Source organism: Centruroides vittatus, unplaced genomic scaffold (assembly GCF_030686945.1).
Source record: "Centruroides vittatus isolate TY-2023 unplaced genomic scaffold, ASM3068694v2 contig_370, whole genome shotgun sequence".
In the NCBI taxonomy this organism is placed as follows: Eukaryota; Metazoa; Arthropoda; class Arachnida; order Scorpiones; family Buthidae; genus Centruroides; species Centruroides vittatus.
The window spans coordinates 1,377,413-1,390,071 of record NW_027122193.1 but is presented as its reverse complement, the minus strand read 5'-3'; positions in this window follow the sequence as shown (position 1 = coordinate 1,390,071).

Genomic DNA, 12,659 nt, shown 5'->3' with positions numbered 1-12,659 from the left:
CTTTTTGCACAAATAATTTTCTCTGCTATAAATATATTATAAGGAGATCTTCAGAATATAATTATTTGAAGATAAATAGCATTGCAGTTCATGAGTCATGTATGAAACTTGTTTTAAAGAAATTATTTTGATAAATACAGAAAATCTTCCGATTTATATGTGATATAATTAAGAAGAAAAATTGTTTTGGATAAAATTACTGTTAAAAGTAAATAACGAAATAAACGCGATTAACTTTTAAATAATTATTCAAATGTACTTGTGAATGAGTTAATAAAACATATTATCAATTAATAACAGGTTTTTTTCAGCTCCAAAATAAGTAATTATTATAATTTAGAAATAAATGTTTAATACTGTATTGAAAAGTTAATTATTAAATCATGTATTTATGAAATACATACAGATCCCAAAAATCAGCATAACCATTAATTTGTTTTATATCTCAAAACAAAAGCGTGAAACATACAAACAGAACATTACAGTTTTGAAAGAACAAATCAACTGAAAAAACAAAGATTTAATTTAAATTGCATCAAACAAACCGTTTCAAGTACAAAGCATTATTGTAAATTTTTTCATGGAAAATAATTAATATGTGTGTGGCAAAGCGTATATATTGTAAGCGGTGAAACTCCATTGTTAATTTGGTCGCTTAATGATATAAGCGCCTCCTAGCGACGGTTGTATAGACTCGCTTATTGCCCGGAGTTATCCCGACCATTATTAGTTACGTCGAAAACGAACTTGTATATACAAGAATTATATGTTTGCAAGCTTTATGATAAGAGGTCTAAGAAATTATAGAATCAAAAACTAAAGAATTCAATAAGCTTGTATCCTTCATTGGAAATTTTAATTGATTTACTTACTGTACATTGTTGTAGGCATACAATGGATTCTAAATATATTTAATTAGAAATAGCAAAAGCTAAAGTAATATAAAAAATTAGCAGATGAGCTCGGCGTTTCTCGGGAAAAAATAACAACAGCAAAGAATAAGATTATTTCGTACTTCTAACTTTTCTATTATATTATATTATAGTATTTGATTTATATTTACAAAGGTTATCGTATGTAAGAGTTTATGACACCGAGTGCCCAATCTAACACATTTTATTTACATTGGGTACAGTTTGTGCTGCCCGGCAATCTTGTATTATGCAATTTTTCTATTCGAATGCCAACATACCGCTGATCCGATGAAAAGAAGGGGCTGTTGCGGAAAGAGATTGAAGTAATTCAACCAAAAGTAGTCGTTGACCTCCTCCCAGAAGAGAGAATGGTCAACTAATACTAATTAATACCGGTCTACTATTAATATTTGAAAAGTGATCCGTGTGGGATACGTTGTGATGGCCTCGCATGTGATCGAAGTTGCTAACTTTAACGTCCGAAAGACATCCGTAAATATCGTATTTATAAAAAAATTATTGTGCTGCAAACATGAAAACATAAATTCCCACTGTCTTCCCGTATCTATCCGCCTTTCCTTAATCTCGAGAAAGGACTTACAAGTTAGATAAAAGTCGTGACCAGATAAGGAGAACTAAGGACAGGAGGTCCAGATGAACTATATACGAACTTTCAAATAAACGGAAGTTACGTTTCGCATCACGAGTGACAAGGAGAGAGGAAGTTCCGGATTGTGCGCATGCTCCATCAGTCTGTTTTTATCACTCGTTCCGCTAGCATCATAGTGTCTCTTGTAATCACACATTTTTCCAAACTTGTGTTCACACATATTACGTATAAACATCAACAATCATCGCCCGTTATATAATAAACACGCCAAATAATATACCAAATTTTTGGGCTACATAAAGGCTATAATTAAATATTAGAAATTAATTAATTTGACTAGAGGTAGGTAGTTATGCTGCCATCTGGTATTAAATTTAATGACTTATTCCAAATTAAATTTTAAAAAATGTCAAAATAAAAAATTAATTATTGATAATTATTAAATTCAATACGAGATGACAGTATAACTGCCTACCTCTAGGCAAATTAATTAATTTCTAATATTTAATTATAGCCTTTACATAGCACAACATTTGGCATATTGTTTGGCGTGTTTATCACACATATTATGTGATATTTTTTTGTTTTTTGCAAATCGAATTCGCATTCCAAGCAAAATAATAATATTAATAATGCTGTGTAAAATATGTATTATAAATTTCCTTTGAATTACGTAGAAATTTTCACAAATAGAAAAACATTTATTAAAATTTGTTGGAAACTGCTTACAGAAAAAAAAAAAAAATGCCTTTAAGAGAAGAGAGGTGTTGTGTGGTTTTTCACCTGTAATCTGGAAGATTTCTAGTTCGTTGCCTTACCTCTTTTGCAGTCCAGTATTATTAATTTGTCTACCTCGGCTGCTTTAATAGCGGCATCAAGCTTATAGCCCGATAATTCGGTAGTTCGTTTGTCTTTAATAACCAGGTTTATGAAAAAACTTTATACTTGCATACTTCAAACTTTTTTGTATCCTTGCCCAATTTGCACAACTTGGCATAATGCAGTTATTAAAGCTACTGTGCATGGTTTAAAATTAAGACAGGATCGGCGCAATTATTTAATATATTACAGGTTAATAAATTATTTTAAAAATAGTGTGTCTTTATCTGGATTAAATTTCTATGACTATTTAAATGTATAAGAGGATGCGCTATGGTTTCCTAAATATATCGCCATACATATGTAATAAAATAAAACAGTAAAATGCAAGTTTATTTACTTATAATACCACTGTCTATGTATTGAACAGATATGTTATACTCAGAACGTTATGTACAAAACTTTCATTCACAATATGTAAAACAGATCTTTATTTAAAAGTTGGATAAATTAAATCGAATTTTTGATTTATCCACATTCTCATCTGTAAATTTAATTAAATTAAAATTTTTTATAAACCAAACATACTTTTCTTTCTTTCACACGATAGAAAATTAAAAAATGTAATTACGAATAAGATATTTTTGACAGAACAGTAGAAAAAAAGTACAGAAATGCTTGAAAACGAAAAAACTATCTACTAACAATAGATAAACCAACAACTCGCCGTAATGCGACTCTAGCGCCAGCTAGCGGCTTCCTGACATATTAACTCAAGGCCCAGTTTATCTATCGAGTCTACACATAATAACGAGGTTGCGGCCGAAGTTTTCATGTCTAAAACGTGAACGTCGAACGTCGACCTCTGCTTACAAGATACGGCCTTCGACGTTCGACGTTCACGTTTTAGACATGAAAACTTCGGCCGCAACCTCGCTATTACCTCACGGCGAATAGCATTTTGTGTATCAATGCCACATATATCTAATTTTTGGAACTAACATTTTTCCAGTTAACAAAAACACGCCGTGCTAATACCAAACCGTGTTTCATTCCAATAATTTTTCTATTTATAATTTCCCAGTTGTTATATATAAGGCGATCGGTCAAAAAATGATTTCCCAAGAATTATATATTTTTGGAGTCAGGACATCTTGAAACGTCGATAAATGCAAAAAAATTCGAGGCTTTTTTTCTGTATGTATGGATGTTAATGTTTGTGGGTGACACGATTTTGTTCACTCACTTTGAAGCTTAATAATTTCTGTGCTTTATGACGTACTGTTGTGAAAATTTCTAAAAGTTTGCAGGGAGAATTACTTATTAGGTATTAAATTTTGGTGATTAAAGATTCAGGGGATGGGAAGATAAAAGATATCGTGTGTATCTCCAGTTGGGTCAGACTTAATGACGGTTTCACTCGTTATTAGCATTTACAATTTTTTATATGACTTTTTTGTATCTCTACCCTCAAAATTAAACTCTTTTTTGCTATTTTATAATAATTAAAAGATATAAGAATTATTAAGGTTTTTGTCATCTTGTAATTAATAATATAAAACTTTTTTTTATAACAAAATCTCATAACAGATGGAGTAATGACTTACGTTGATTTTGTTATCGTTGTTTTATTAGCAAGTCAACAATTTTGCTATTAAAATCATTTTATTCTATTGAACACGTAGTTATAATTTTGTAGCCAACCATAACACGAATATGTTGCCATAAAGCTAACGATCACAATTAAAACAAAGGAATTAACACTTAGACAAAATTTAAAGCGATATATACCAAAGTTAGATACTTAATTCTTCTAACTTTAATTACTTTTATAATTTCTGCTTTTCTTAGCACGTTTTTATTCCTTATTATTCAATTGAAGGGAACAAGCAGCTCTTCGCTTGCCCTTCGTCAGTTATTTCCGGACGAACGACAACCACGTGGAGGTGGCTGCTTCAGAGTCCACAAAGTGTTAGAAAGAATGAAATTCTACAAGTGACTTTTTTTCGGGAAATCTCAAAGAAATGAAGAAAAAAACAAACGTGCAACTTTCGAACAAATTTACGTTTAACAATGGCCACCTACAATAGAAAAAGGCGAACAATACATTCTAACAATTCGTTATGTATTGTTAGAATATATCTCTAACAATGTGTGATGTATTACGATCACGTCATGTTTTTACATTACGTGTTACGTAAGAACATTAATCGGTTTAAAATATTGTGAATAATTTGAATGATTGTGGCCTTTTACACGCCAGGTAATGCTACCAGAATGTCTTAATACACAAATTTCGCTGAAAAATTTCAGAAAATTCCCGACAAAAGTCACAGGAGTTGAGCTTTAAAGTGGGTGAACAAAGTCCCTTACAGGATTTTGTTCACCCACTTTTTTACAGTTTTAGCAAATTTTAGTTAACAAAATAATTAAAAATTTATTCCCAAATTTATCACATAGAGTTTTTCCGAGGTTTTTTTCCATATTTTTAGGGGCCACTTTAGAGAGGCATCCCCACGGTATATCACCCACGTATTGCATTGCCGTAAACAATTATCCAATCCCATCTTGAAATTCATCATACAGTTTTTTATGGACTAATTATCAGGCAAAAAGTTTTGTAAATGTTTTGCTTTTGACCTTCAATAAAACGGATTAATATTCCGAAGATGTCATGGTCAACTACTAAACGTTATCATTAAGACCTACGTTGTGATAAATACGAGAGAAAAAACATCTCACCTACAGGCAAGGATGTAAACAATACCTGTAAAATCGTCATTTCGCGCATTAATTCGTAATACACGTAGTCTGATTGTAATTCTGTTTCGATAATTGCCCGGAAAAATCGGATTTCGTCCTTTGTTTACGAAATCGAAGGTCAACAGTACAGTTATCACAAACGCCACGTGTACTCGTCGTTACCTTGATGACTATTCCACGTGTAGCTTATTTGTCGCCATCTCCCTGACCCTGCCACGTGTGTCAAATCGGTTTAAAAAAATAAAATAATAGCCTTGTTTTTGTCTGTAATTGCGTCCTTGATACAGAGTTATTGTTGGGAAAAACAATATAAGAAACAGTTTTGCATCATGGACGTTGTAGAGTTCGTTGCCGTTCGTGTTCACGTAGCTCGTTTTATACTGTTACGGGAACTGCACTAAATGAGTTTAAGTGTGGGAATGACCAGTGTTGACAACCATTTGTAAGCAATGTCCTCATATAAATGTCTCACAATACACTCTTTTAGCTTTGTATTTAAACACCGTTACTATACAGAAGAACGCATCTATATCGTCGTTAACACTGAGAATGATCAGTCTGACAGCACAGCCAGCCTCTTGTCTTTGCTCCTAATCGTAACACAAAGACACGCTGCATTGTTGTAGGAGTAGTACGGTGGAGTCTGCTTGAACGAATGTAATTGGTTCTAGAACCCCGTTCGTTCTAGCATAGATTGAAAATATATGTATTTAAGTGTAATTCCGTTCCGAATCCATAACCTATAGTAGGGGTTCTTAACCTTTTTCGTCCTCGATTCTCAAAGATATATTGTTGCAAATGCAAGTAAAGCTTCCATAGCTCGTTTTACAAGTCAAAGATAGGCTTCTCTTAGGAAACATCGGAATTTTCCAAGGCTTTCGAGTTAAACTCCAACTGTTGTAGTTTTTTTGTCCAATAAATTTATCCTTGGTTAAGTTAGCATATGAGGCACAGTTTATAACAAAAAGAAAAAGATTACGGATTCATTTTTCAATTTTCATGCCAATTTTCGTGAAATGCAACAACTATAATTTGATATAAAAATAGCTTTATTGTTTTCAGTGATGACCACATATACAATTAATACTATCGTCATTTATTGCATACGTTTATAGGTAAAAATGTTAGATTTCAGTAAGAGGTTATGGAGAATAAAGACAATGAGTTAATTTTTTCCAATCTTAAGCTCACCTTGGTTAAGTTTTTTTCAATGTCTAAGTTAATTAGCTTTCTCACTCCATTTTACCTGTTTATGGCTAAAATATATATATTTTTAACACCAAAGACTCAAATAACCAAATATTTGAACTTTCGTCACAATGCCGGACTGTAATTTTTAATCATTTTTTTAATTTATTTAATTTAAAATATATGCTCTCGTTCCAAATTAGTACTATCGTGGCTTGCCCCTGTACATCATACTTTTCCTTTAACAACCTTTAACAAGAGTCCTTTCGGGTAAACACTTTTGAATTGAAATAATGTGACTTCTGGTTTGCATCAGGGGTTCGAATACAGATACTCGGGGCAAGGTTTCCAAATTTGTCTCGTCTTTCATCCCTATCTTCCTTCCTTCTCGAGACTAAGGAAAGACAGACAGTGGGAGTTTATAGATCTACAGTTTTTTTCAAATTGAAGCCCAACAAGCTAAGCTGGCAGCATTTCAAGTCGAAATGTTTTATAATTGAATGACTCGCATATAATATGCAGTTAATTAGAATTGGAAGAAAAATAATAATGATAATGAAACATTGTCATTGAAAAAAGTTTGATGTAGTGCATAAATGTCCTTGAAGTTGTTTGAAGTGGACTATTCCTAATTTTTTATATTTGCCGTATACGTATAACTTATTAAAAAATTCAAAATTGAATTGCACTTAATAAATAATAAAGGAAAGTTTTAACTAATGTTTTCAAGCTGGAACGGTGTTTATTGTTGTAAATATAATTTGTAGAACTTTTTACTCGATCCCAGGGAGGGGCAAGTTCTCCGTCTTCCCTCTCTGCGGACACCCACGTGTACGTATATATTTTAAATTATAACTAAATATTAACACCGATATCAACTATTCTGATATCAATTACTTAGGCTTAATATTGGTTCTTATATTAATTTGAAGTAAATCTGTAATTAGGTGTAACTTGATTACATATATTCACGATTGTATACATGTCCGAATTGTATTAAATTAACGGACTTTAACTACAAATGATCTATTTTAATATAAAGATTAGTTGCTTAACAAAACGTTGAAGAATTTGTTTTTATTTTACAAATGTTAATCAGATATCATTTATAAACATTATTTTTGATATCCAGAAGGCTGCTTTCATGGGATACGACAAGGAAACACATTAGAAATCTGCCAACGGGTGGATGCCTCCACAGTAGATTTTCTACGGGAAACCGATCTATTTAGGGGTTAAAAACGTCAATACAACAAGGTAAACTGCATGCCGGTTAATCAAACACCAACCCACAATGATCAGTGGTTTTATCGGCCACTAGTGGGTCAAATCCAGAAGGGAATGAGCCTTTTTTTCTTAAATCTAGAAGAGGTGAATGCTTATTGTCTAAACCCGGAGAGGTGAATGTTGCTCGTTTTAGGACCGAAGAGAATCGCGAATTATTGATTAAAAATAATGTTTTAACTCATAAATAATACTATTTATTTACTTGTTTTTGTAATTTGTTATTTACTTACTAAGTAATTTGTTTTGGATACTTTGAACGGCTTTCACACTTAACTTAATCTGATATACTTGCAACAACCCAAATAACATATAAACAATAGTTTGTTTCCCAACCTTTTTTGTGCTATGCCCCACATAAGCCTTTCTAAAATTCTTATGCCCCCCTAACATATACACTTAATTGCCACATGTTTTGCCGTAACCACGATAAAACCTGATCCTTTCATCAAAGTCTCTTGCACTTTCCAGTCGTTGCCAAATACGACCTGGAACACCACAATTCACGTCTGTCCACCTCCAGGTCTGGGCAAAGAATGTCCTTTCTCCTCTTTCACCAGCGTCAGGGCTTCGTTCATCTCTTTGTTCTTAGTGATTCCCAGAATTGTTAATCCCACCCCAAAGGAAAAGGGTTATAAAGGAAAGTTTTAGAAGGAAAGGGAAACAAAGAACAAAGAAAACTAAAACTAGCTTAAATCAATATTTAAAATAAATATAGCGTACAGCGGCTATACGGTTAACTTAAACTCTGGACGAGTCCATTTTCGAATTGCCCCCCTTAAAAATCGAATTGCCTCCCTGTGGGACGTTGGGAAACACTGTTTTATTCTTTTAAAAGTTATTTTAAAAAACGTCAAAAAACGTTTTTATTGCAATAGGAGTGATTTTTTAAAAAGATTCGAAACAAATACATTTATTTTATTTTCTTTTTGTTATCTAAAAATTTATCACATGGAAATTTAATCAGACATGACCCTTACCCCTTAAATATCTCCCGAACAAATACTTCGATTGTCCTAAACATTTCTAGAAACATTTCAGCCTAATGCACAAACATTCCTACAAAATTTCAGAAATTTTTGACAAAACGCATAGCAGTTATTAAGCTTCAAAGTCGCTAAAAAATTATTTCCCCAATATACGAACACAAAAATCCATACTCAGAAAAAACCCGAACTGATTTGCATGTCTCGACGATTCAAGATCCCTCAGACCAAAAATGTAAAACTCTTAATAAGTCATTTTTTACTGTTTCACTTATAAATAATTCACTTATAAATAATCTATTTAATTCCTTTTTCCAACGACCTTCAATACCAAGAGCCTGATTTATTGAATCTTAGTCGATCGAATACCGCTGAAGGGAGTTTGTAATTTACTTTACACACGTAAGATTATAAGGACAACAGCATGAATAAGAAATTTTTATTTATATTGTCAATCTGCATTTATTCTGTTAATTTAATCTACGCTCATCTTTTGCCTGTACATGTTATGTTTGATTTTATAGTAGTTTTGTTTGATATTGTTGTGATGTGGCGATACTACTTGGCATGGTATTGCGTTAGGAATAAGAGCTGATGAGTAAGAGCTCATGTATCGTTGCCCTTGATTCTTAGAGAAAAGTATCTTCTGGTGCATACTATATATATATATAATTATATTTAAAAAATATTTTAGCGTGGTTTGAACGTAAATAGGTTTATATACGAAGAGGAACAAATGTATGCTTCGACGAATGATTCTGATTATCTAAACGCGCTTGGATTATTAGCCTTCGTTTCACGTTTAACATAATTAAATACTCAGATTATACTTTTCCGTTTGTTATTTATACATAACAAGAGATGCATTGGAATCGTGTCAAATTTCAATCTCCGACATTTTTGCAAAACTCGAGGGCCGCTACAATACTGCAGCGCTAGACGTTCGACGTTCACGTCTTAGAGATTCAGCTACAACCTCTAATAAAGCAGTCATGTCGCCTTTTGTTTCCTAGATCTAACTAAGCTATTTAAGTTTATTTATATACCTACTCATCTGTACTCAGTAAAACCTCGATTTAACGGACTTCGGATTCAATGGAAAAATTTCCTGTTCCTATGTCGTATGGGCCCACCAGTGACCAAGCGGTTCCGTTCCCTGAACACTGGGAGTTCGGTCGTAGGTTCTGTATTGTCGAATACGGGACAACTTCCCACGGCGAAAATATTTGAATCGTGTAAACACTGTAAAACAGATTACAGGCATTCATGGATGCGCTTTACAGAGCGGTTTAGCTGGTGGATGCTTCATACCAAAATACTACAACGCTTCCAATGATTCCATCCATTAGCCACTGGTATGGAGCTATTTGACTAAGTGAATTGTTTTAAGATTTAAAAAGTAAAGATTTTATGTTATTTTTATGTACGTTTCTTTACAAAGCTATATTTAATTATAATTATATTGACAGATTTATCTAAATTACGTAGTGAATTGCAATATTTATACTCGTGTCCAGACTTTATTGGCAAGTATCTTCAAATGTCACCGCACGCACCTGCTGTGCTCGCTGGTTTTAATACATAAAGTTTGACGTCTTATTCTGTCCGCAAGAGATTGTTGCTGTCGATTTCAAGGTCTATAAACATAAGGTCTAGACACGATACCGTGATGCATCGCGGCAGTCGCCATGTTGGATCCTTTTCAGGTTATGTGTACGGTGTTTCTAGAGCAAAGTTGATTATTTCTTTCGATCTCAATTATTGGATTTCTTGTTATATATATATATATTAAAATAGTTTGGTGTTCAGCACCGAACTGTAAAAATTCGACAGTCAAAGAGTGTTTTGTTTTCCCGCTGACAAATTCAGGAGAGCTAAATGGCATCAATATTGCAGAAGATATAAATGTAAACCAACAGAGAATTCGAGAAGTCAGAAAGGAAGGAAAATTTGAATTTTTGTGTACTTGCTTATAGTATAATTAAGTAAGATTCTAATAAATGATTTAACTGTGTTCGTGTGTGTGGATACATACAGTTCGTTCTCTATATATAAAGTACTGTACATAACGTGAGATTATATATTGTATATATTATGTTGTTTTGCTGTGTTGTTAAATTTTTATTTTGTGTTGTCTAGTATATTGCACCTAGTACCATTTTATTCACATTATTAAGAAATAGCCAAAAATTTTACACATAAAATCAATAATTTACAAAACGTGCAAAACGACAACAATAAAGATCCCATACAATACAAACAAATCGCACACCTTCCAACACTATAAAATATCCGCATCTCACTAAATAATATACTAAAATTTATTGTTAATTTAAATAATATATAGGGAAGCCACTATTGCCCGTTCTAGGCATTCCGTTACAGATTACAGATATACAAACACGCGATCAATGGCTTATATTATCAGATAAACAATAAATAAAGTTGAAGTGGATATTTCTATTTGTTGATATTGTCTACTGTTTAATACATTTTTATAAATATACTTAGTTAATTCTGTATAAAAATAAATTTAGTTTATACGCATAAGAAAGTTTCTAAATGAAGGAAATTATTATCTCTTGCATGTACTGTACTTTTGAAGGTTTAATTTACATAACATGTAAAGTTTGTGAGAATGGTTTTCGTTTCTCTTCATCTAATTTTAATTTATAAAAATGTATAATCTGAGCTCTTGTTTGCAGTTTTGTATAACGTAAAATTGCGTGTGAATATAGAAAATTAAATACAATCAAACCTGTTTTTATGCGGTGGATAGAGACCGCATAAAAAAACCGTATAAAAAAATCGCACGAAACTTCACGAGTGGCTATAAAAAATAGTTTTCGCAACACAATTAAAAAATATTTTTTTATGCGGTCAATAGGGACCGCATAAAAAAGTCTCACATAGAAAATAACTCAAAACCGTACGAAATAACTAGGAATTGCTTTTTTAAACGAAATCATGACGAGGCTTGGCAGCTATTTGGAATCTCGCCAAACCTTTTGGAATCTGATTTAGAAAATACGTAAATAATACAGTAAATAATACAGTATATTTACCTTTAATTTACGCTTTGAAATGAATCTTATCTTAATGGTCCAGGAATGTGAAAGCACTTTGAAGGTTTAATTAACGTAATTAAAACAGACGTAGAATTTATTGACAACAGATGTCAGCACTTGACTGCATCGTCTTGTCTATCGTCTGTTTTACATATTTTTGTCCAGGTGGTGTTTTGTTGACTTAAAAAATAAATTATTTTATTTTTCGCATATTCATGAAATAATATTGCTATAATAAGTTCATTTATGCTATAATAAGTTTATTTAGCTATAATAAGTCAACGTGAGACATAACAAAACGCATGAGACTAGTCGCCAACTATAGGCCTACCGCACAAATAAAAAATCGCACAAATAAAAAATCGCATTAAAAAATCGCACAAAAGAAGACCGCATAAAAACAGGTTTGACTGTATATTTTTATTTTAAGAAATATCTCCAAATTTCTTCTCTAATTTTGCATTTCAAAACTAAATAAATTTATCCTCGTACTTTATTACACGTACTGTACCATTGACAGCTTTTTATTTTGAAATCTACTGAGTTAAAGCTTTTAATTATGTGTCAAGAGTAACTTTTAAATGAAAAAAACTACTTTATTTAAAATTATAAAAGGAATTCTGTTGCTCGAACTCGAAGGGACATGCATTTTACAGCACGAAATCTATACTGAGGACCAGTGGTGTAGCGTGGGTGTCAGCCGCCCGGGGCGGAGGAAAATTCGCTGCCCCCTTATTTGGGTATTTCAATTTAAAAGACTGAACTATACAGTAATTCTAAAGAACTTTTCGGCAAGAACAATCATCATTATTGTGTATTGTATAGGTGTATGTATTATTATTATTTATTGTGAAATTTTGCCGCCCCCTAAAAGTGCCGCCAGGGGCAGATCGCTCCTGCCGCCCCCACTATGCTACGCCACTGCTGAGGACCCAAAATGGCTGCTCCATTCGGAACATTGGTGTCCTGACCTTGGTCGATTTCTGTTTCTGTTTAACGTATATTTTTTTAAACGTGTTTTTAGCAT